Source organism: Lemur catta, chromosome 8 (genome assembly GCF_020740605.2).
Source record: "Lemur catta isolate mLemCat1 chromosome 8, mLemCat1.pri, whole genome shotgun sequence".
Lineage (NCBI taxonomy): Eukaryota > Metazoa > Chordata > Mammalia > Primates > Lemuridae > Lemur > Lemur catta.
In genome coordinates this window covers 73,393,025-73,418,958 of record NC_059135.1, presented here as the reverse complement: position 1 = coordinate 73,418,958, position 25,934 = coordinate 73,393,025, and the positions used below count along the sequence as shown (strand labels likewise).

General features: G+C 33.9%; 1 protein-coding gene across 6 annotated transcripts in view; it reads left to right on the top strand.

The window, feature by feature from the left end:
* The window catches only part of MBD5 (methyl-CpG binding domain protein 5), a 125,297-nt gene that overhangs the window by 21,615 nt on the left and 77,748 nt on the right, over nucleotides 1-25,934 (top strand). The window lies entirely within an intron of this gene.

The window sequence follows — 25,934 nt, the reverse complement described above, 5'->3', positions numbered from 1 at the left end:
CATAGGCCTACTGCTGAATCTTTAGTAACTATATACAAAAGAATTTAGGGAAGAAATATTTCTTACATTTTATATTTTTCTACTGATCAACATTCTTTATTATAAACATATTTCTCTCTATCTAGTTTAACAATAAAAGGGACATATTAAAAGCTATCAGTTAAGTAGCTAACAGACATCAACAGGACCAGAGAGCTGTCCTGAAGTTGCCCAGTCGGTAACATTGTACAAGTGCCTTCCAGGAGCTGCTCTAGCAAAAACACTATTTCCACTGTACCCAGCACTTACAGTGCATGTGTCTGAATACCACTGTCATCCCCAAAGAACTCGACAACCCCTCCAACAAATCAGGTCCCCCAAGAAGAGTTGCATCCTCAGGTTGTTTGCTTCCAATTTCAAACCATACTCTGTGGGGTTGATTGCTGTGACCTAGGGTACCTGCCTTGTTGTAAACAATGTGGGAATGCTAGTTTTCTGATTTCTACCTTAAGAACATTGGAGTCATTTTGTAAAACATTACCAAAATATAAGAAAAATGATCAAAACTTTGGGGCAGCCACAGGGGACAGATGTCCACAAATACCAATGAACTAGATTAATTTTCATCTTAAATCTTCATTGCAGTATTTAAAATTTCTAGGGGTCATATACAGGTCACTGTGTTTCTTTAGGAACTTTACCCCAATTTTTGCCTTCAGTAATCATTCAAATTATTTTCTCAGTGAATCACTTCCACCAAAGTTTAGCCCCTCTAACTATTATCATTCATGATTGAACTGAAAGAGAGAAGCACATCTGGAGTTATATGACACAGGTTCTTACTCTTGGCACTACTGACATTGTGAAACGAATAATTCTTTGTCATTAGGGGCTTTCTTGAGCACTGTAGGATGTTTAGCAACATTCCTCACCTCTACCCACTGGATGCCAGTAGAGTACATGCACACTCATGTGCGTGTACTCTTCATAGGAGGGGTTCTAAGGGAAGTTTCCAGGGTACTGGTCCTATTCTGTTATTTGATCTTATACTGGTTACATGGGTGTATGGGTGTATTTACTTCATAAAAATTCTGGTTATACTGGTTACATGGGTGTACATGGGTGTATTTACTTCATAAAAATTCATCATGCTCTATGTGTATGATTTGTACACTTTATTTTTTAATTCAATTAATTTTTTTTTTTTTTTTTTGAGATAGGGTCTCACTTGGTTGCTTGGGGCTAGAGTGCAGTGGTATCAGCAAAACTCACTGCAACCTCAGAGTCCTGGGCTCAAGTGATCCTCCTGCCTCAGCCTCCCAGAGTAGCTGGGACTACAGGTGTAAGCCACCAAACCCAGCCAATTTTTCTATTTTTAGTAGAGACAGTGTCTTGCTCTTGCTCAGGCTGGTCTCAAGCACCTGGCTTCAAGCAATCCTTTCACCTCAACCTCCCAAAGTGCTGGGATTACAGGTGTGAGCCAACATACCTGGCCTGATATGTACACCTTTTAAATGTTCATGTTATATCTCAACAAAATGTATTTATGAAGAAAAAAATTATCTATAGACATTGACAAATGTCCCCTAGGGTACCAAATTACTGCTGGTTGAGAACAACTGTGTCCTTGCCTAGTGGACAACTAAGCAAATAAATAGATGACTCCTTTGACTACTTTCCCTGTGTTTCTTAGAGTTTGACCACTGATGTTATGATTATGTTTCTGTCACTGCTTCCCCTAAATTCTTATTATCAAAACATAAGGAATCATATAAATCTAAAAAGGAGCCTAAAAAATTATCTCTTCTGTGGATGCCTCCAGTAATTCACTCTGCTTCCTCCAATACTTCCCTTCTATTTGTTCTCTACCCCTTATGTACAGTATAAATATTCCACATCCTCTTCCTTCTTCAAGGATAGTCTTGATGGTAGGGACCTACAGGAAGGAAAGGAGGAGAAGGAAAGTTGAGTTCATACTTTGAATTTGAACTTTGTACTTCAGAAATTTGGTGTCAATTGAGTGAGTACATATTTCTTAAGGTTATCATGGGAACAAATGAAATAAAAGTATTCATTCTGTCATTACATTAATTTTACATGAAAAGGTGTTCCCCGTATAGAGAAACTAGCTATTATGTAGTCAAGATTTGGGATTGAGCCTAGAAACCAATAACCTTCTTGTGTTTCGTTTTGTAATTCAGAGTATACCCAGGGAACTGTAGATAAGCTATATGAATCTCCTTCTTCTTTTAATGCATTTTGTAGTATTCATTAATTTATACATATTTTTGCTCCTTAAAAATGACATTGTATGAGTAAAATGATTTTATATGTTAATCCTTAACTATTATAAGCAAAGATAAAATAGTAAAAAGTCAGTTTAATCACACTTGGTTCCCTGATAAATTTCAAAGTTGACCTGAATCTTATTGCTACTTTTTTATATTAACCTCCAAAATTGGTAACTTGTTTTAAAAGTTTAGGAGCATGCCTTTCCAAAACTGAAGAGTAACATTTCATTTCCTTATTTTAGACATTTCTTTTACTGCTTAATAAGTTATAGCTTTGCAAGTATGAGGGCATGATTAAGTTTTTTTCCTCTTGCTTTTAAGTAGTATAAATGATTCACTTTTTTATCAGAGTAGTTTCAGTTTTTATACTGTGTCATAAATAGCTCATCAGCTATGTTAAAGAGAACTTTTTTCCTTACCAGAAATACTCAAGATTTTTACATTATTTAAAAAAAAGATAGAGAAACAAAATGTTTATCTTATTCTGTCTTGAAATGTTATTAATTATAATCAGTAATTTTTTTAATTATTCATTTGGCTAGCTTTGTTTTAATGTCTCTACATAGTGCCCATTATTCTAATTAAAATTCACTTACATTTTGGTGCATCTTAGGTTGTATTTTAATTATATATATACATATAGTAAAAATACTTATTTACAAATATGTGATTAGGTAATTACAAACACAGTTACTGGCTTTCCATTGACTCTTTTGGAATGTAACAAAATATTTTATGCCTTCAATCTTACTATTTTTTTAATCTTTATTTTATTATTATTATTTTTTTTTAGAGACAGGGTCTCACTATGTTACCCAGGCTGCCTCAAACTCCTGGGCTCAAAGAATCCTCCCATCTCAGCCTCCCGAGTAGCTGGGACTACAGGCACACACCAATGTGCTCAGCTTTACTATTTTTAATTTAAGTGTGATTTAAATTTTGCATTATTGCACCAAGTGGAAATAATGTAGAGAGATTGAGTTACATCATCTGAAAATATTACATTTAAACAAAAGAAATTGGTATTTATACTATATTGTTAAAGTTAAAGGAAATATTTAATTGGAAGGAAGATGGCATAATATAATGTTGCTAAAGTTTGTATTATTATATTTTTAAACAATTAGAAATTTTATTATAAAAATAATACTCATTTTGAAAATATTCAAGTAGCACAGAAATGGAATAAGTGGAAAATCACTATCAGGACATTTATCTCCAGCAGTATAACACAGTTATTCTGAAGGGCTGTCCTAATTCAAAACTACCAAATCCTGCATAGAACTTAATATTATTTCATTGCTGGTTTCCACAGGTAGAAGTAAAATCTCAATAGTGAGGAAAGGGGAAAAAAACTTGGACTGAAACTGAAGCATGAGCAATAAGTATACAAGACAGGTGAAGCCATTTTAATGGCAAATGAAAATAACAACACTTAATCCTGAAAGACACCTGTAGGCCAGTAGCATGATGAAAGAAATAATTCTCCCTTTAGGCCCCCAGGCGGTGATTTTTTTGTCTTATTTTGTTTTTTTTACAGATTATGTCAACCACGTGTGAGTTCACAAAAGCCGACAAACATATAAGGAAATATGCCACCATGAGTGAGAATAGAAATAATAAATTATAGATTTAGACCCCCCAAGGACAGATATTGAAATTAGCTGATATAGAATATATAAAAACAAATCTGAAATGTTTAAAGAAATAATCAGGCATATTTGAACTTATAAAAGTAGACAATATAATTGTTGAAGTGAAAAAGAAAGCCTTAATGGATAAATATATTAGTCAGTATCTAGCCAAGAAAACAGAAATTATTCTGATTATTTTAAACATGGAAAATTTAACACAGGGAATTGGTTACAAAGGTTATTAAAAAAAACTAGGAGGGTAAAAGAGAGGAGAACTGTTACAGCAAATAAAAAGGTAAAAGAGGTAATATCCAGAGCTCAGAAGCTGCTAACATTCCTTGGTTGGACTCCACAAGCCTACATCCTCTGAAATGCGATTACAGTCAGTATTGGATCAACCAAAGTAGTGTCGGCTCAATCAGGGCTGGAACAACCAAAAGTTACTGCCTTTTAGCACACTACTAGATTCTAAAATCACCTTATTCCTACTTCTAGAACAGCAATTCCTTCCTTACACTCTCCCTCCAGTGCCTCTCATTAGAAGAATTGAATAGGAAACTGTCAGAGGAGCCAGGCATATGAAGACTCCTAGTCCCATACAATATATAGCAGAGCCTAAAACAGTAGGAATAAGGGCTTTAAGAGTAAACTAATCATTGGCAGAGTAGGTTATACAGCAGTTTGGAAACACTAAAGAGAGAATTAGTGGATTGAAAGAGAGATATGTTTAAAAATGACACAGAATACAGCATAGAAAGACAAATACGTGAAAAATATGAAAGAAAGGTAGAGATTTGTACACTAAAATGTGAAATTCTGAGACTAATCAAAGACCCCCAAAGACAAAATAGAGGAAATGAAGGACAGATAATATTTAAAGATCTAATGGCTGATAATTTTGCAGAAATGGTAAAGAACAGGAGTCTACAGACAGTGGAAACACAGTACGTAACAAACAAGAGAAATAAAATGAAATCTGTACCTTGAGATAATGTGATAAAACTGCAGGTTATCAAAGACAAGAAAAGATACTAAAAGCAGCTTGATGAGGGGGGGAGAACAGATAATCTGAAAAGAAACAATGAAATAAGTCACAGACTTCTCTATAGCAACAATGGAAGCTAGAAATTAATGGAATAATATTTTGAAAGTGCTCATAGAAAATACTTGATCAACCTAAAATTGGATGCCTAGCAAAACTTGCCTTCAAGCCAAGGGTAAAAAAAAGATAGATAAAAGCAGAGAGTTTACCACCAACAGACATAAATTAAAGGAACTTCTAAAAGGTAATGATTAAGAAAACAATTCAGTAAAGTGACAGAAAAAAGGGAAATAATTCCAAAGGAAAGTCTGAGGTGCTAGAAGGAATGGTAAGTGAAAAAATTAGCAACCTTGAGTAAATCCAATAAAATCTATATAAAATAACATTACTGTTATTACTACTAATAATAAGTATTATTATTTTATCTAGTTCAGAGGTTGATAAGAGGGACAAAAATAAAATGTTAGACAACAATAGCAAGAAAGCCAGGGGTAGGGATATACCAGGAATCATAAGGATCCCAAGTAAAATTTCCAAGGTAACCTACTAAAAGATTATAAAAGAAATGTATGATGTCCAATCCAAAAGAGAGAGAAAATGAAATGTTTCAAATAAATAAAAATTATTAGTCAATTTTTAAGACAATAAGGGAAATATTTTTAAGCTTAAAAGTGGCACAAATAGAAATCAAAAGATAAGATACTTGAAGAAAATCTAAATACATTAGCAATTGCAGTCAGTAACACTCTGAAAACATAAAGATACAAGAAATTTGAAAATAAAAGGATAGTAAAAAGTTATACCAGGCAAACACCAACCAAACCAAAGGTGGGCATCAATTTTAATGTAACAGGCATGACTAGAGACAAGGAGGATCACTGCATAAGTTCTATTCACTAGAAAAATATAATAGTAAACCTCTATACCCCTCTAATACCATAGCCTAAAAATATATGCAATTCAATCAAATTAAATGAAAAAAAGACACATTCAATATCATAATAAATTTTAACATACCTTTGTATAGAACTGTGCATCCAGCAATTAGAGAATATGCATTCTTCTCAAGTGATTAACCATTTACAAAAATTGGCCATAGTCTTACCAAAAAAGTCAGTTTATTTCAAAGAATTGTCTGAAAGACCAGATTCCCTAACAAGTAAATGAGAGTCAGTAGCAAAAAGATAAGTTTTTAAATGATTATACATTTGGAAATTTTTTCAAAAGACCTTTGAATAACTCTTGAACCAAAAAAGAAATACTTTTAGCTGAACTAAAACTGAGCATATAAAACTTATAGGATATATAGCCTTAAATTCTTTTATTTATTTATTTATTTTTAACTTTTTTTTAATTTCAGAATATTATGGGGGTACAAATGTTTAGGTTACATATATTGCCGTTGCACCACTGGAGTTAGAGCCACAAGCGTGCCCATCCCCCAGACAGTGCACACCACAACCGTTAGGTATGAATATATCCATCCTCTCCTCTCCCACCCACCTGCCCAACACCAGGTGAATGTTACTTCCATATGTGCACATCTGTTGATCAATTAATACCAATTTGATGGTGAATATATGTGGTGCTTGTTTTTCCATTCTTGTGATACTTTTCACTTAGGAGAATGGGCTCCAGCACCATGCAGGATAACACAAGAGGTTCACCATTGTTTTGTGTGATAGCCTTAAATTCTTACATTAGAAAAAGAGAAAGGCTGAAAATTAATGACTTAAGCTTTCGATTTAATGAATTAGAAAGTGAACAACAGGGTTCACCATTGTTTTGTGTGATAGCCTTAAATTCTTACATTAGAAAAAGAGAAAGGCTGAAAATTAATGACTTAAGCTTTCGATTTAATGAATTGGAAAGTGAACAACAGGGTTTTTTCCTAAAAAAAATTAAGAATCAGATAATTAAGAGTTGACATTAATGAAATGAAAACACATTCAGCCAGGGGTATCAACAAAACCTGAAATTAGTTCTTTTAAAAGACCTATAAAAAAGACAAATCTCTCAAAGTTTAATCAGTTAAAAATTAAAGAGAAAAAGCAAAAATAAATGATATTGTAAAGAAAAAAAGGGGTACATACCTACAGGTTAAGTAGAGAATTAAAAGATAAAAGGATACTATGAACAACTCCATGCCAATAAATTGTGAAATCTTAGATGAAATGTCCCCACTTTTAAGAATTATACCTTACCAGAAGTGACTCAAGAAATATGGAAAGCCAAAATAGTCCTGTAACCATTAAAGAATCAAATATTTACTTAAAATCTTCTCATAAAAAAGCACTAGACCTACATGCTTACAACTGACCTCTGACCTTTCAAATAAAAGTCATTTCAAACTTACACACTTTTCCAGAGAATAGAAAAAGAAAGAATACCTCCAAACTCAGTAAGGTACATATGTCTACATCAAACCCTTAATAGTCAAACTGGACAAAGACAGCAAGAGAAAATAAAAGTACAATTTGATCTCATTCATGAACATTAATACAAAATCCTAAGTAAAACCTTAGCAAACTGAATACAACAATGTATATTAAAAAAGAAAGAAAGAAAATACATCATGATCAAGGAGAGCATCTAAAGAAGGCAAGTACAGTTTAACGTTGGGGGAAATCTGTAAGTGTTATTTAGCATGTTAGCATAAAGGAGAAAAAAAAATGATCATCTCAACAAATTTTTTAAAATTTCACTGGACTCATTCAAGGGTACAATAAAAAGAAAAAAACCTCTTAGCAAAATTGGAATAGAAGGGAAGTCCTTACCATGATAAAGAGTGTCTGTCGAGAACATGCAGCAAATACCGTTCTTCCCAATGATATACTAGAAGCATTTTCTTTAAAATCAGAGCAATACAATTTAATATTTTAGTGGATGGAGCTCAGAGTCTCCACAACAAGAACAGAAAAGAAAATACAAAGTATAAGCACTGGAAAGGAAGAAATAAAACTACCTTCACTTGTCTTAATGACATGATTGTCTACACAGAAAATGCAAAATAATTTACAGGTAAATTATTAGAAAAAATAGAGTTTGGAAAAGTGACTGTAAAATCAATATACAAAAGTTACATTCCTAATACAAAAAAAGTTGGAAAAGGTATTATTTAGCAACAGAGATGTAAAGTACATAGAAATAAAAATAACAAAAGTATACAAGATCTCTATGAAAAAGCTATTGAGCAACGTTAAAGATTTGAATGGAGTTTACACTAATATATTAGATTCAATATAGTGAAGATATCAGTTCTGTCTAAATTGATTCATAAGTTAATGTGATTCCAGTGAAAAATCCTAACAGGATTTTGGAGGAATTTTACTTATGTCTAAATTTTATATGGAAAAGCAAAGAACCTACAATAGCCAAGAGACTCCTAAAGAAGAATAAGGTGGATGAATTTGCTTTGTCAGAATACGAGATTTGTTATAAAGCTTTAGGGTTAAGAAAGTGTGACATTGGCAGAACAGTCAGCTTGACCAAGGAATAAAATGTATTGTTTTCAAATACCTAAATATGTGATAAAACTTTTTTTCCAAAGCAAAGGAATGATGAATAGAAAATTTAGGATAATGATTCCCTCTGGGGCAGGGAGTTTGAGATTATAGTTAGTATAGGTTCATGAAGCATTTATATTATTATGCTTCATAAGTCACATATGTATTTATACGTATTTTATACATAATATATTAGTTCAATTCTAGGGCTGCTATAAAGAAAACCACAGACTGCGTGGCGTAAAGAACAGATATTTTCTGTTCTCACAGTTCTGAAGACTGGAAGTCCAGGATCAAGGTGCTGGCAGGTTTGGTTTCTCCTGAAGCCTGTTTCCTTAGCTTGTAGACAGCCACCTTCACAGTGTGTCCTCACATGGCCTTTTCCCTGTGTGTGGGCACCCACGCTGTCTGCTCCTATTTTTTATAGGGACACTACTCCTATTGGATTAGGATCAAGCCATCATGACTTCATTTAACCTTAATTACCTCTTTAAAGGCCCTGTCTCCAAATATAGTCACTTTGTGGGTAAGGATTTCAACATATGAATTTTGAGGTTACTCAGTTTAGTCTGTAACAATAATTTTTAATTAAAATTTTAAATAGAACATGCATCCCCCACACTTATCCTTTTTGGTGTCCTGAAGTTCTTAATATTAACTCCTTTTAGAATTTCTTTTTTTAAGAAAAGCAATTAAAAAGGCCTTTACAGGGTAGGAATGGTAACATCATTTAACAGGCATATTCACAAATCACTCTGCATAAGTCTGAAGTCTACATTTCAAGCCAGTGAATTGAAACGCCCAGGACTTTTAAATAAACCTTGTAATAGAAGAGACAAGGAAATGTTCTGAGGTTTCTCAATATTTTATTTAATCTTAGATAGTCTCAAATTATATTTCAAGGTTTTTTTTTTTTCTTCCATAAAGGGCTTAGAAAGATGTTGATTATTTTTTAGATGTTTTAGAAAACAATGTTAAAGAACAGTACTTACTAGGGAAAAAATACATACCTAAAAATAGTTTTATCACATGAGTTTATATTTTAGCACACAAAAAAATTTACGGGTTTAATTTACAACTATATTTTTAACATTTTCTTGCTTTACTCAGACTGAATGACTCAATGACTTAATATTTGTCTGCACCAAATACTAGGGATTTTATCAAATACCAGGATGCTTTCGTGTAATTTATACTATTTAAACCTTTTTCCTGCCTGAATGTAATGTTTGACTTTAGAATACTTTTCTTTTGACATCACGTATTTCACAAGTAATGTACTTTGGGAGTTACCTAAAACAAGGAACAGGTTTCTTATCAGCAGACAGCATTCTCATCTAATATGTTCATCTTCCTGATTTTAGAAAGTATGTAAGAATTAATAGGAGCTTCCAGATGTTTTTACAATATGCATATTTCAATTCTGTATCTTATCAAAGCTTAAGAGCCTGAAAGCTAATAGATATGTTGATAAAGTTGTCAGATAAAAGCAAATATTTACAAATTATTGTTCTGGAAACAGATAAGTTAATATTCATTTGTCTTAGGTTTTACATTTTTGTTCAAGGAATAAAGATATACAACATGTATTCTATATAAGGATATTTCTGTTGACCTTTATATGTATCCACTTTTTTTTCTGTTCTCTCTGACTTGTATTGAATTATTAGAAAACAAATGGAACACTTAATAATTTTTTGTTGTATCTTACCTCATAGTATGGTATAGTACATTATGTAAATTTCTGTTTTACTTTTTTCTCACAAAACAGAAATTAGTTAATTGTTTTTCTGAATATCAGTAGTGTTATTTATTGCAAATGTCTATTTTTTTAAGTAATATAGACAAAGCTCATATTAGAATAGGGTTTTTGGAAGACATGCTATCACATTTCATTATTGCCATAGTTATTTCTAGAATAACAATGTAGACAATATACAATAACATAGCATGAATCCAAATTCTAAATCTTTGTTATAGGGTTTTATTGGTTTTTATAACAAAATCAACTGAGGAACTGCCAAATACTTTTTGGTATTATACAGTACATCAGTGTTTTTCAATATGTTGTATCTAGTCTTCCACTTCTATCAAAATTACCTAGAGATGCTTGTTAAAAGTACAGATACCTAAATGCTACCGTTAACCTAGTCAATCAGAATATTTTCAATTTATCCTGGAGGTCTGCATTTTCACAAGCAATGCCAGTGATTCTTAAGGACTCTACAGTTCAGGAACCACTAATGTACACTATAGCCTGAGTACTGTACAAGCTTTGTTCCTTGCCTCTGTTGGTGTGTTTCCTTTTCCAAATCACTTCTTAAAAATATTACATCTGACAGTTCTTTTATGCCTTGTTTTAAATCAAATAGCAACTTAAACCAAGGAGAACCAGCCTCAGCTTTAGCTCTGTGCTAAATGGCCTTCTCTGCTCTAGTTACCTGAGGAGCTTCTCTCCATACTTTACAACCTGCTACTACCCTGTGTTTGTCCTCATCAGGCTTAGAGTATAAACAGCATTCATAAAATCCAACTCATGTTTCTTTGTTGCAATGAGCTTTATTATTCTCTGTCGAGAATATTTTATTTTAAGAACTATTTCAGTCCTTTAGTAACTTAGGGGATAATAGTTACAATGAAAGATTCACTTTCATTCCTTTATTCAATGTAATTGCAAATGGGAGATGTTTAAAAAAATTCACTGTCCTTCAGTCTCTTCAATATAGCCTGTAATTCTCTGCTAGGACTTACAGTTTATTTCTGTTCTGAATTTCTGGAATTTAGTTAGTTCCAGAAACATTATAGGCTACAGGCCTTTTGATATTCCCTTTGTTATATAGAGCCCAAGGGAGCTAAAGATAAAGGCCTTCTAACAAATTATTCAGCTCTCATTCTTGTAAGAGTTTCTGGATAAAGGAAAAAAGAAAACTACCAGCATATTTTAGAGAAATTGAAAAGTAGTTTGGCAATCCTGTGGGAAAGTATTTCTTTGTAATCTTTTAAATTTGTGTCCACTTGATCTGTTTTCCATAGATTGCAGAATCTCCTTTTCAACTTCCTATGATATTAATATGAAGAAGTAAATCACTTCCAGTAGTCAACAGTCTGAAATTAAGGAAATTAAACAGTATATTCCTTAGACTTCTCTGTTCCCCTAACTAGTTAGAATAACAAAATATTAAAGTAACATAGTCTGTAATTGACACTTTTTCCAAAGACATCTCTCACTTTATATCTTAACAGATTATCAGGGAGTTGATGTTGAAACCATATTGAGAAACAGATTGTGCACCCCCAAAATCAAAAAGAACAAACTACTGATTATATTGGTTCCCAGGCACCAATGCTAGAAACCAGTGCTTCTAAATTATTCTAACTCAAATTAACAAGACATACCAGATTTGAGAGGCCAACAGCAGACATCTCCTTGACCATGACTTTGGTCTCTTCTCACTTTTATCCTGGTTCAGGAAGTCTCATCTTAGCCTCAAGTTCACCAACTCTAATAAAGTAGAGGCTTTAACCAGATGAACTGCAGATAGAGCAGATGTGCTTGATGTTCATGTTCAACTCTAACACACCTGAGGGATTAGTAGCAGTGACACAAGGAGACTGGCAAATTGAGAGTAAGAAGAAAACTAGTTGACAATCACTGAGGATACTTTGTAATTTTGAATTGGAAGGTAGAGGTCATGCTTATAACTAAGGTAGACATTTAGGCAATATTAACATATTGCTGTCTCATATGTTATTTACACTTTTTATTAGTTTACGTTACATATTTTCTGACTTAAGATTTACAGATAGCCGGTATGGTGGCTCAAGTCTGTAATCCTAGCGCTGTAGGAGGCCTAGGCAAGAGGATGGCTTGAGGCCAGAAGTTCAAGGCCAGCCTGGGCAACATAGCAAAGACCCTGTGTTTACCAAAAAAAAAAAAAAGGGTGTAAAAATAGCAACTGCATTTTTGCAGTCAGTAAGCATATGGGGTCTTCTTGTTTTCTGACATCCTAATTTCACTGTGTGGCTGAATTGTGGTAATATTTTGTGGTATTATTTTAATCTTGTATTGAAATCAAGATTATATTCACCTCATAAATAACTTGGGTAGCTTTTGCTCTTTTTATATTTTCTGGAATAACTTGAAATAGGAATTAACTATACTTGGAAAATTTGGTAGAACCTACTATCAAAGTCATCCTGGGGTATCTTGAGAGAGGTGGTCTTCGACTATTACTTCAATATTTTATTATTTATTTAAGCTCTTTATTTCTTCTTGTAACTTTGATATTTGATACTTTTCTGGGAATTTATCCATTTCATCTCTGTTTTCAAACATTTTAGTATGTAGTTGTTCATAATAACCATTTTTATGTTCCTTTATCTCTGTAGTGTCTACAGTTATTTCCCCTTTTGCATTCCATACTGTATTTGTACATTCTCTCTTTTGTCTTTTTTCAGTCTCAACAGAAATCTGTTTATTTTACTCATCCTTTCAAATAATTAACTTTTGGGCTGCTATTGTTTCCTATTTGTTATGATTGTCACTGTTAATATTGTTCTCTATGTCATTCTGTCATTATTATTTCTTTCCTTCTTGAGCTTGCTCTGTGACTTTTTTCTAACTTCTTTATTTGTGTGCTTAACTCATAACATTTTAACCTTTTTTGTTTCTTGATAAGTATATTTGAGCTTTTAACTTTCTTCCAACTCCTACATCAACATCTGTCCCTTCTTTCCTAAGATTACTGGAGATTAGGTTTTCTATTCCTGTTTAAGGCCAACCTTTTTCCACTTTGACTTTTCCTTTCCTGTCTCCTCTATGGCCTTGTTTTTAGTCTTAGTCTTAGTGCTGGAGTTTGGGATGTGAGGAGCAGAAAACCCATTCATGCTAAAAGAAAAGAGGAGTTACGGTAAGAAGACTAGTGAACCATAACTGAAAAGCTATCAGATACCAAAGCAGTTCTCTTTCTGTCTTTCTCTCCTTAGGGACCCATCTCTCTCTCATGGAGCCTCTGCCTCTCTCCACACATACTTGCCCTGTTCTGCTTTCTCTAAAACCTAGCTTCCTCATGTTCTGCCTTACTGATGCCTTCTTTAGCCACTCATAGTTTTTGTTTTGTCTGACTTCATCTTTAACATGGCTCATTACTGCTACACTATCCTTTTTTTTATACCCCACGCTTACATCTCAGTTTCTACCACTAACCAGCCAATTATTTCCACATTTATTAGTTCATATTCCTAACAAAGAGAATCTAATTGGTTCAACTCATCTTTTCGTAATAAGTAACAGATCATTAACCAATCTATACACCTACCATTTGTCAGTTACCTGTATTGAGGGGTGAGGAATCACATCATATATGCCATGCTGTCATGGGCCAGGGTTGTGAGCCAGGCATTTCCCCTTAGAGACATACTGGTAGAACAGGCTCCAGCACTCTATAATGGACCTATCATTCTTATACAGTTTCACTCCATTAGTTCCTTCACCTCATACTTTAATTTTGTCTTGTCACTCTAAACAAAAATCCTCTTTTGATCCTGTTTTTGGCTAGCTATTTAATATTTCAACTCATTCTTCTTTTTACCTCATCCATTGTTCTCAAAAGAGTAATATTTGCTGTGTTCACATCCTCACCTCTCATTAACTTTTCATCCCATTAAAATTGGGCTTGCTTTTCTATTATATTCCTGGAACTGCTCTTACCAAGGGCATCGGTGATATTCTAATTGTCATATCTAGTGGACATTTTTCAGTCCTTATTTGACTGCCTTTTCTTTTTTAAAAATAGTGTAATGTATTTTAATAGCAAACTTACAGGAACAGCACAGAAGACTGACAACATTTAAAACATGTATGTAGGACAAAGGAGGTAGGAAAGTACTGTATGATAAAAATGGTGCAAATATTATTCAGTTGCTATCAATGAGAAATTTACTTGTTTTTTAAAAGTCCCAATGCTGGCATTTTCCAGAAAAACTTAACAGGTTTATTTATAATTGTTACAAAGTTCAATAGCTGAAGCTTGTTCACTGAAACATTTTGACTTATATTAATGCTTTACATCCTTGCATTTATATTAAAAATTAACATACAAATGAAAATGGAAAAACTGACAAAATCTGATTTCTGTCCCCTATTTTTCAATCATATAGGTAGGTACCTTTTGACCCCATGGCAAAAAAATAAATAAATCTAACGTTCAGAACTACCAATAACAAGAAGAAGAGAAAAAAGAATTTTTTTTAGATGAGATGTTTCCCATCACAGTGGATTCTTAAGCATTTACAGTGTGCTTGTGCAATGTGCTAGCTGGATGTCTTCTAGCATATTGTTACATGTTTGGCATGGATAGCACACACACTGGTGCCTTCAAAAAGGCCAGCCAGATAGGCCTCACTTGCCTCCTGCAAAGCACCAACAGCTGCACTCAGGAAGTGCAGATCTGTTTTGAAGTCCTGAGCAGTTTTTCACAGCAGATGCTGGAAAGGAAGTTTGCAAATCAGAAGTTCAGGGGACTTCTGGTAACTTCTGATTTCACCAGTACCACAATACCAAGGCCTGTGACTATGAGGTTTCTTAACATCTCCAGTAGAGGACGCACTCCTGCGAGCGGCTTTTGTAGCCAGTTGCTTCCTGGGTGCTTTACTTCCAGTGCATTTGTGGGTAGTGGGCTTTCTAGGAACCATGGTCTAGGAACCCTGTTATAGACACTTCTTTGTATACACGGCTTCTTCAGCTGGAGTTCAGCCAGCCATAGGTGGCGCTGGCAACCACAGCACCAACGTGGCTATGAATACAATTGCATTGCCCTTTTCTCAACATCTAACATTCATGAAAACTATTTTCTAGAAATGTTCTACCCCTTAGGTTTCTATGAATCCACAATTCTGGTTATAACCTCTGGCTATCCTTGCTTTTTTTTTCCTTTTGTAGGTTTGTTCTATGTTGCTCACATAAATGTTGATATTCCTCAGATTACATAATTACCTCCTACTCTTTTTACTCTGTGTACTCTCCACTTTTGTAGTTTGAACTATCACATTATAAGCTGTTGATTACAAAATTTGCATTTCCAGCCTAGACTTCCCCACTGAACTTAAGATTCACATAGCCATGGATGGTCTTTGAGCATCTCAAAGTCAACATGTCCTAAACTGAGTTTATTATTCCCAATTCCAAATTTGTACCTCCTGCATTTTTTGTTTCATTTGTTGGTTTAGCCATTCACCAGTCAGGCAAACTAGAAGTATGGAAATCTTCATAGTCCAGGGTTGGAAAACATATGACACACATGCTACCTTTCTCCATCCTGTGCTCAGAACAGATATAGGACTCCTGAACACCCATGCTGTGGCTACCTCATTCCATTCTCAGAATAGGCACATGTCATTCATTGCCAGTCCTAATGAGACTGGATAACGTCACAGAATTTTTTTTTTACATGGTGTTTCAGGCAACCACTGTCAATCAGTTAGGTTTGGTGCCCCGCTTATTCTCCATTTTCCTCTTTGTGTAGTCACCTTTAGAACTACATCAAAGAGCCTTCTTGCCTTCTGGATTCCAGTTGGGTTTGGCCCATTGAGAGGCATTTGGAGATCAGAAAGTGGGAGGAGAGTAAGATTGGGGTAATCTTACAGGATTGCCACTGATTGGCTACATCCCTTTACTGAAGGGCACAACTCCTGTCAACACCCAGAAAGTGTTCTTTTCTGGCTTGGGTGTAATAATAGCAATAACCCCAGTATTGCCAGCCCTGGGATCACACAATATCCTATGTCAGTTTCCCAAAATATTGCCCATATCTTTGTAGATAAACTTTATGCAAATTGCCCAGTTTAAGTGTACTGTTTGATTTTCTGCCAGGATCCTGACTCATAGCATATAAGTTAAAACTTATTGGCTATCCCTTTCCTACACTCCTTACATTGTCTTCAAGCCCAACATAGCCATATAATTACTAAGACTTGCTGATTTCAGATTCCAAATATTACTCAAGTATATGCCTTCTCTCTATTCTCACTCTCAAAATCCTAGAGGTTCTCATTGTATCTCTGTGAAATTAAAAAATGTGTGAAATAGAAAAGGATTGACATTGAGGTAAACTATTTAGCAAAGGTCATCAACCCCTAGCAAACTGATTACATGGTCTACTTGATTATATTTGGTTTTATTATTCTCTGGTGAATCCATGAATGTGCATTTTGTAGCCCCTGTGGTTCTGTCTTATAATCCTTATATTTTAAAAGATCATTTTTTTTAGTTTTGTTTTATTTATAAATATAGAATGCTTTTATCTTGTGGAATCTCAAATGGAACCCTAACATAAAATAAATGAAAGTGGAGCTAGTTCAAGTTAAAGCAGTCTTAGAACCTAAGACACAATAGGAAAATTACTTCTCAGCATCTATTACCAGTGCTTAATAAAAACAAGTATTGGTGTTCTCCCATTTATTTTCTCCAGCTCAACTTTATTGCTATCCTGGCCCTGTGCCAAATTGGCATGTATGAAATATTCTCACTCAACCTTAGCCATAATACACTAATAAATAGTCTGCTCCATTTTACTAACAGAGAGTTTGTCCTACCCGTATTCACCAACATAATCAAAAACTGGTTGTCATGAGATCCTGGCTCCTATTCCATCTGGTCAGGTTGATTTTTCAAGAAATGTTCTTATTTCAAAGGCATTTTGAATTTCCATCCAGCATGAAGATTAATTTATTCTCATTTTTCTATATGAATTAAAGAAATTTAATGAAAGAAATGTGGGAAAACTTCCAGTTTATCAAAAGAATTTCCCATTCTAATGTAAGCTGAATATCATTCTCTGATAAGTATAATACTGTTAGCCCTTTTACCAACTATATTGTATGACTAGACTTACTGAACTTGCAGTTAGCCAAAAAAGTCTTTTTTACATCATTTACTATAAATGATACCTCTTCCATCTTTCATTTACCCTTATTTTTAAGGTGATTTTTTTAACCCGTTTAAGGATATTTGGATTCTAATTCTGTTCTGCATCCATTCTTCTGACTCAGTGTGTCTGTATAGCTGATATTGTCTTCATCCTAGTTAATGGAAAATAGTGTTTATTTGAATAGAACTGCAGAGAAAGCCTTTTGATCTGCCAGTAGAGAACACCATCTATTACAAGGCTGACCATGGACATTGAGTCATAAATCTGTGAATGGTCATTTAGTTAATAATAAGTATATCTGACTTTGGAGGAACCATCTAGCTCTTATTTTGACATCTGGCCACAGGGAGATTTTGAATGACTTTGCCAAATGCCTTCTTAAAATCACATTAACTATCACTAGCACATTTTTCAGATATGCCAACCAAGTAATATTTTCAGAAAATGATTGAAGTCAGTCTGACATGTCTTGTTCTTGGTGAAGCCAAGCTAGCTCATAGTTATCACTGCCTTTCTTTCTAAACACAGGTAAAACTATTAATGCCTTCTAGAAATCTTGCAAAGTTTAGCAGCACAGTTTAAAGCATAGTTGGTTTATAATTTAAGTTCTCCACATTCTTTTCCTTTTTGAAAATAGTAGAAATAGTTTTATTCTCTAGTCTTCCAGCATCACTTTTGTCTCTCTTGTTCTTCAATGATACCATCATCAATCCAGTCATTTATTTCATCTCTACGTTCTCTCATTCATTTCTTTCAGGAAATCATATGGGTCAAGATGCTTGGCCTAATTTAAAGCAGGTAAAAGATTTGCTACTGTTTCTTCACCTGAGTTTGTGATCTATTCTTTTTTTTAAAAAATTACATTTTGAAACAATTTTAGACTTCAAGAAAAGTTACAAAAATAGTGCAGGACATTTCTGTATATCCTTTCCCTAACCTCCCCTAATGTTAACACCTTGCACACCCATAATCTAATTATCAAAACTAAGAAAATAGCATTGATACAAGATTATTAACTACAGACTCTCTTCTGATTTCACTAGTTTTTCCATAAATATACTTTTTCTGTTTCAGGATCCAATCTAGCATCCTATATTACATTTAATTTTCATCTTAGTCTCCTCCAATCTATTAGAATTCCTTAGTTTTTCCTTATCTTTCATGACCTTGACACTGTCAGTACTATCCAGGAATTTGGTAGAATGTCCCTCAATTTGAGGTCATCTGATGTTTTTTCCTGATTAGATTGAGATTATGCATTCTGGGAACAAATACTGGAAGTGATGTGCCCTTTTCAGTGCATTATACCAGGGGGCAGATGATGTTAATGTGTCTTATTACTGGTGATACTAACCTTGAACAATTTGTTTCAGGGGTGTCTGTCAGGTTTCTGTACTGTAAAGTTGCTATTTTCCCTTTTGTAATTATTTAGTATTTGGAAGGAGATACTTTAAGACTGCAAATATCCCCTTCTTAAACTTTCACCAACTATTTTTAGCATTCATTAACAGATCATGCCTGCTATAATTATTACTGTGGGGTTCTAATAGTGATTTTCTGTTTCCCTCATTCCTTCTCCATTTATTAATTGGAATTCTTCTGTAAGGAAGGGTTTTTTCTTCATTTATTTATCTCTCTTTAGCAGCTTTATTAAGATATAATATGTACATATTTAAAGAGTATATTTTGATCTTTTAACATATGTGAAACCATCACCACAATCGAGATAATGAAAATACCCACAACCACCAAAAGTTTTTTTTTATATTTCTTTCTAATCCCTTCCTCTAACTTCTCCCCATCTTCCTTCCTGTCCCTAAGTACTGTACTGCTTTCTGTCACTGTAGATTAGTTTGCATTTTCTAGAATTTTATATATATGAAACAATGCAGCCTGTATTCTTTTTTTCAATTGGCCTCTTTAACACTGGATAATTATTGTGAGATTTATTCTTGCTGTTTCATGGATCAATAGTTATTTTGCTTTCTGAGTTATATTCCATTCTAGGGATATGCCACAACTAGTTTATCTATCTATTGACCTGTTGATGGATATTTGGGTGCTTTCTTTTGATTGGAGTTAACAAAATTTACCTTTGTCTATAATTTTACTTTGGGCCTGTGGTGTCATTATATTTGAAGTGCAATTTTTGTAGGCAGCATATTACTGAGTCTTGCTTTTTAAATATAATCTGACAACCTATGCCTTTTATTTGGACTGTTTGGACCATTTATATTTAATATGGTTATTGATATGGTTCAGTTTAGTCTATCATTTTGCTGTTTGTCCCATGTTTCCCATTTTGTATTTGTCCCATCTGTTTTGTTATATTTTTCCTCTCTTTCTACCTTCTTTTGAATTGAGTACTTTTTATGATTCAATTTTTATTCCCTTTTTTGGCTATTTACCTATAACTGTTTTGTTATCTTATTGGTTATTTGGGGTTTATATTATACATCTTTAACTTCTCACCATCTATATATATTGAAGTGATATGATGTCACTTCACTTATAGTGGTAGAACCTTATTAAGTGTATTTCCATGTCTCCCCCTCTGACTTTTGTGCTATGTGTATGATATAGTTTACTTTTTTATATGTTATAAACCCTACACTACATTATTATTTTTTAATTAAGATAGTCAATTCTCTTTGTAAAAATTTTACATATAAGAAAAAGATCATATGTGTTTACCCATATGATTACCATCTCTGGTGTTTTTATTCCTTTGTCTTAGATCCAGATTTCAATCTGGTATCATCTTGCTTTTGCCTAAAGAACTTCTTTTTACTATTACTTGTAGAGCAGATCAGTTAGTGATAAAATCTTTCAGTTTTTGCATATCCAAAAAAGGCTTTATCTCCCCTTCATTTTTGAAAGATATTTTTACTGTATATAGAATTGTAGGTTGACAAAGTTTGGTTTTGTTTTTCAGTCCTTTAAAGATGGGAGGCCACTATCTCCTCATATGCATTGCTTTCATGAGAAATCTGCTATCATCCTTAACTTTGTTCCTCTGTGCATAGTGTGTTTTTTCCTCTGGCTGCTTTTTGAGACTTTTACTTTATCACTGGTTTTGAGCAATTTGATTATGATGTGCCTTGGGGTATTTTTTTTCTGCTTTTTGTGTCTCTTGGAATATGGATTTATAGTTTTCATCAAGTTCTGAAAAATTTCAGCCATTATTTCTTCAAAACTTGTTTTGTTCCCTGCTCTCTTTGCTCCTTTGGCAATTCCAGTTATACATAGAATAGGGCACTTGAATTGTTCCATGGATTACTAATGCTCTGTTCATTTTATTTTCAATCTCTTTTCTTTCTCTGTTTTAATTTGGGTTTTTTTCTATTGTTATGTCTTCAGGGTCACCAGTCTTTTCTTCTGTACTGTCTAATCTGCTGTTAATCCCATCTAGTATATAAGTGTTCTTGTCTGCTCATTGTAAAATCTGTGTTAGTTCTAGATCAGTTTTAATTGATTGATTTTTTTATGACTGAAATTTTCATTAATTGTAGATTCACATGCAATTATAAGAAGTAGTGCAATAATACAGAGAAATCCTGTGTACCCTTTACTAAATTTCCTCCAATGATAGCATCTTGTAAAACTTTAGTAAAAGATCACAACCAGGATATATTGATACAATACAATGATCTTACTCAGATTTTCCCAGTTTTATTTACTTATACTCATTTGTGTGCGTGTGTGTATATTTAGTTCAATACAGTTCTGTCCCATAGTAGATTCATGTATCTACCTTCACAATCAAGGTATAGATTAGTTCTACTGCCAGAAGAATCTCTCATGTTACCCTTTTATAAGCACACCCACCTCTCTCTCGCCCCCACTACACCCCCATCCCTAAGCCCTGGAACAACTAATCTGTTCCCCATTTCTAAAAGTCATTTCAAAAATGTTATATAAATGAAATTATAGAGTATATAACATTTGAAGAATGGCTTTTTCACTCAACATAATTCCCTGGAGGTTCATCCAAGATTTGGTTGATTTTTCTCCTCACTATGTGTTATATATTCCTGCTTCTTTACATGCCTGATTATTTTTATTGGATGCTAGATATTGTGGGGTTTTTTTTCTTTTTGGGTCCTGGGAATTTGTTTATGCCTTTAAATATTCTTCAGCTTTGTTCTAGGATCCAGTTAAATTGCTTAGAAAAAACAATTTGATCCTTTCGAGTTTTGCTTCTAAGACTTATTAGGTGGTATCAGAACAGTGTTTAGTGTAAGTCCACTTATTCCCCACTACCGAGCAAGACATTTCTGAGTATTCTACCCTATACCCATGAGTTATGCAGTATTTTAGTTCCCAGCCTGGTGTGAATACCAAGCACTGTTCCCTCTGTCCTTTCAGGTCATTGTTTCCTCAGATTCGGTTAGTCTCCTCGCATGTATGCACTGATCAGTAACCTGCTGCATCCTCAAAGGGAACCTTCTCTAGACGCCTGCATTTCTCTCTGTGTGTGGATCTCTCTTCTCCAGTGTCCTGTCCTGCAGGCTCACGCTGCCTTGGTCTCCCCGACTCCTCAGATACATTTTCTCTACTTAGAGTGTCTGCTGAACTCCTACTAGGCTCACCCTCTCTGCATGCAGCCTGGAAAATCAAGACAATAAGCTATGGAAGTTCTAGGGCACATTTCACTTGTTTCCTGTTTCTGAGGGATTTCTGTTCTTCGTTGACTGCTGTCCAGTGTCTTAAAAACCATTGTTTCATGTATTTTGCCTGTTTGGGGGGTTGTCTCAGGCAAGAGGGCAAATCTGACCCATATTTCTCTATCTTGACTAGAAGCCAAAGTCCTCATTATTTATTTTGAATCAAATTTATTTGATCATTTTGACATGAGGTTTATTCTCTTTCATAAAGAATATGGAACCAAAATTGAAATTTAATGGTCTTTTATTTTCATGTTGCTATTAGAGTGTTCATCCAAGTAAAAGTCTTTCCTTTACTTTTCTAATTGTTCCAATCATAATTTTAAAGGCTTCTTTTATATCATTCATTCTGGACTTGATAAACATTTTAATATTGTCCTCATATACCTTTTCTTTCTACCTTTCTTCCTTCTTTCTATTCAATAAATATTTTTTGAGGGCATATAATGTTCCACATGTTATGCTAAGCACTGAAAATAATGCCAGGAAAAGGACAGACAAAAATCCTTGATCTCTTGCTTATGTTCTAGTGATGAGAGAAAGATAAACACATAAACAAAATTATGTTAGTTAAAAATATGTGGTATGAGGAAAATAACATGCATTGTGGGGTGATATTTGAGCTGAAATATTAGTAATGAGCACCAGAACAATGTTTAGTATAAGTCTGCTTTTTCCCCACCACTGAATAAGGCACTTCTGAATATTCTATCCTATACCTCATGAGTTATGAAGTAATAAACAAGAGCAGCCATGAGAAGAGCTGGAGAGCATTCCAGCAAAAGGAAACAGCAACTGCAAAAGCCCAAAGCCAGTAATAAGTTTGACATGTTCAAGGAACAGAAAGAAGGACAGCATGACTAGAAAGTCATCCATGAAGAGAAGAGTGGTAGAAAAATCACATAAGGCCTAAATGGCTGAATCGTAGGTTATGCGCCTTGCGTTTTACTTTTGAAACATGGCTTCTTTATACCTGAGACACTTAGAAATCTCCCTGGGCAACCATTTGAGGCTGTACACATATTCCTCTGGTGTCTTCACCTTTAGGCTTAGGCTTGTTGTATATTCAGAGTGTCCTTTTGAAAAAAAAATAACTTCAAAACCTCATTTGTCTTCCATATAATAGGTGCTGGCCATGTACTTTTATCTGACTTTGAATACTTTGAAATATGGTTTTCCAATGTGTAAGATAATTGTGTGACCACTCCAGCATACACTTCCTAGGCTGCTACAAACTCCAAGAAAATATATCCCATTATTCCAATTATGTATATTATTATTGGTCAGAGTTATATACAAAGAAGTAGTTTGAAGTTCACTTGCTGTGAACAAGGCATCCAAAATTTTGTCAGGTTGCCAGCTTTTATCACAAGGACTTCTAGGAGACTGCTTCTCCCGGTTCATTCTCAACAAAGCAATGAGAGATACCTTTTTAAAGTGCAAATAAAGTTTGTCACTCCTCTGCTTATATTCTTTTGATGGCTTCTCATTGCAATTAAAATAAATATCAAAACATGATTGTGGCTAATAAGGCTCTACATGATTCTCTCCCTGCCTGTTCCTCCAACCATGTCTCATACCACTCCTGCTTCCCCCTGTTACACTCCCTAACACTGAACTCTTCCTTCAGTTTCTATAACACACCCAACTTTTGTCCAGCTCTGGGGTTTTTCACATACTGTTTCCTTTACCTAGGATGCTCTTCCCCTGATCTCTTCTCATGGCCAACTTCTTTCTCATCCTTCAGGTCTTGCTTAAATGTCACCTCCTCAGAAAGGACTTCCCATCCGCCTAACGGAGGTCTTTCCTATTCCTCACCCATAGTCTTTCTTAGGCCCTTATTTATTTCTTTCATAACACTTAACATGACCTGCAGTTATTTTACTTATGTATTTGTTTATTGGTTTTGATCTATATCCATCACTGCAATGCAAGCTTCAGGAGAGCAGGATCCAGATCTCCGTTGTTCCTGACAGTATCCCCAGTGCCCAGCACCATGTCTGATATATAGTAGGCCCTAATGAAAGATTTACATAATTTTATTTGAGTTTATACCTGGTTTATGTGTTTTTGAATGGATGAATGAATAAACATGTTAGAAGTAAAATCATAAAACTTAGAATAAAATTGACTTTTCAGTGAAGATTTTCTTTAATACTGAAGTATTTAAAAGTCCAGTAAGGGAAAAAGGACATATCAGTGTTGTAAAATCCTCATTATCCAAATTACTGATTCAGTGTGACCCAGTTACTCTTGTGAATCTATTGCTGAACGAGATGAAAAAGATTAACATGAATGTTATTGTCTTAGTTCATGCATTTTACTAAATATAATTTCATTTTTAATTGTTTATGACAAATCTTCCTTTTGTATTCTGTAAGATTAGTAAAGACTTGATAATGTGAAATTTACCAGTGGCGCTCTGATCCCTGAAGTAGATTGAAGCTGCAAGGAATTTTCTTAGAAAAATAAAATGTATATGATAGTAAGATGTTTGATAATGCCTGATGTATAATAAAACCATGGTTGAAACTATGAAATAGCATGAGATTTTTTTTCTGTTCATTATTAAGCATTAGTCACATAATACTTGTAAATCACAGCACTTATATTACAATATCCTGTTTTTTTTTCCCAAAAATAATATTGTCTGTTGAAGTGTTCATGCTTAAAAGATACAAATTTCCACTGCAGTTGTCTGTTGAAGTGTATGTACTTCAAACGTTAGAATTATCATTGCAGACATATCTTTGGATTTATTTAATTGTTTATTACTAGTAAGAAATAATCTGATAGTCTAAATTTAGTTTATTGAGGGTTTCAGGATTATTTTCTTAGAAATTTACTAAATTCCTTTCATTTTCCCTCTTGTTTTTAGTATAAAAATGCATAGTTATATTTTGCAGTTGCCCACTGGGTTTAATAGATGGCTTATACATCAACATCTGTTTTCTGATTCTATTTTGTATATTTTTCTGACAGAAACAATGAATCAATAGCTAGTAATACTGCTTAGCCACGAGCTATATATATGCTCCCAAACGTTATGTAACCTATTTCAGAGACTGTGTAGATTATTAGAGCCTAGTTTATCAGCTGATTGCTTAGTCTCATTCATCAGTATTCATCTTGAGAACTATAATAATAAAAATTTTAAAACATATCCCTATTGATGTTTAAAAACAAAAAGCTTCAGTAAAGAGCAAAATTTTAAAATGGTACCTATAGTTAGAAATAAAGAAATCTTTATCTTTTTATTCTGCACCTTTCCTTCTGTGTCAGGTTGCCATGGAAATTTCTTCATTAACTTTAGATTGATTTGCCCAGAGATAAAATTGCTCGCATCATTTTATCTTTTAATGTTCCTAAAGCCTCCTAAAGCCAACTTTAGTGTTTTAACCTGTAAGTCATTCCAGATCCCAAGAGTTTCTGCCATGCTAAGTATTTTTGAAACTCAAATAAGACACACTGATATGTTCTATGTTAGTATCAAGGTTGCTGTCATGTTTTCATTCTGTACTGGTGCAAAAAAATTTTTTAAGCATTTTAAGTAATCAGAGAAAAACTTTGAATTATAAACTGAAGAATTCTAAGGACATTTACATAATAAAAAAAGAAAGAAAGTCAAATGCTTTTTTAAAAGCTTCTATTTAGTGTTCTAGCCTTTTTTTGCTATGAAATATCAAAATTATACAAATGAACATGGAAAAACAGTATTTAATTTGAGTAATTTGACTTCATACACTTCTATGTTATGTGTTAAAACTTGTCCTTAAAAAGTAAATATAGGCCAGGCACAGTAGCTCACACCTGTAATCCCAGCACTTTGGGAGGCCAAGGCAGGAGGATCGTTTGAGGCCAGAAGTTTGAGACCAGCCTGAGGAACAT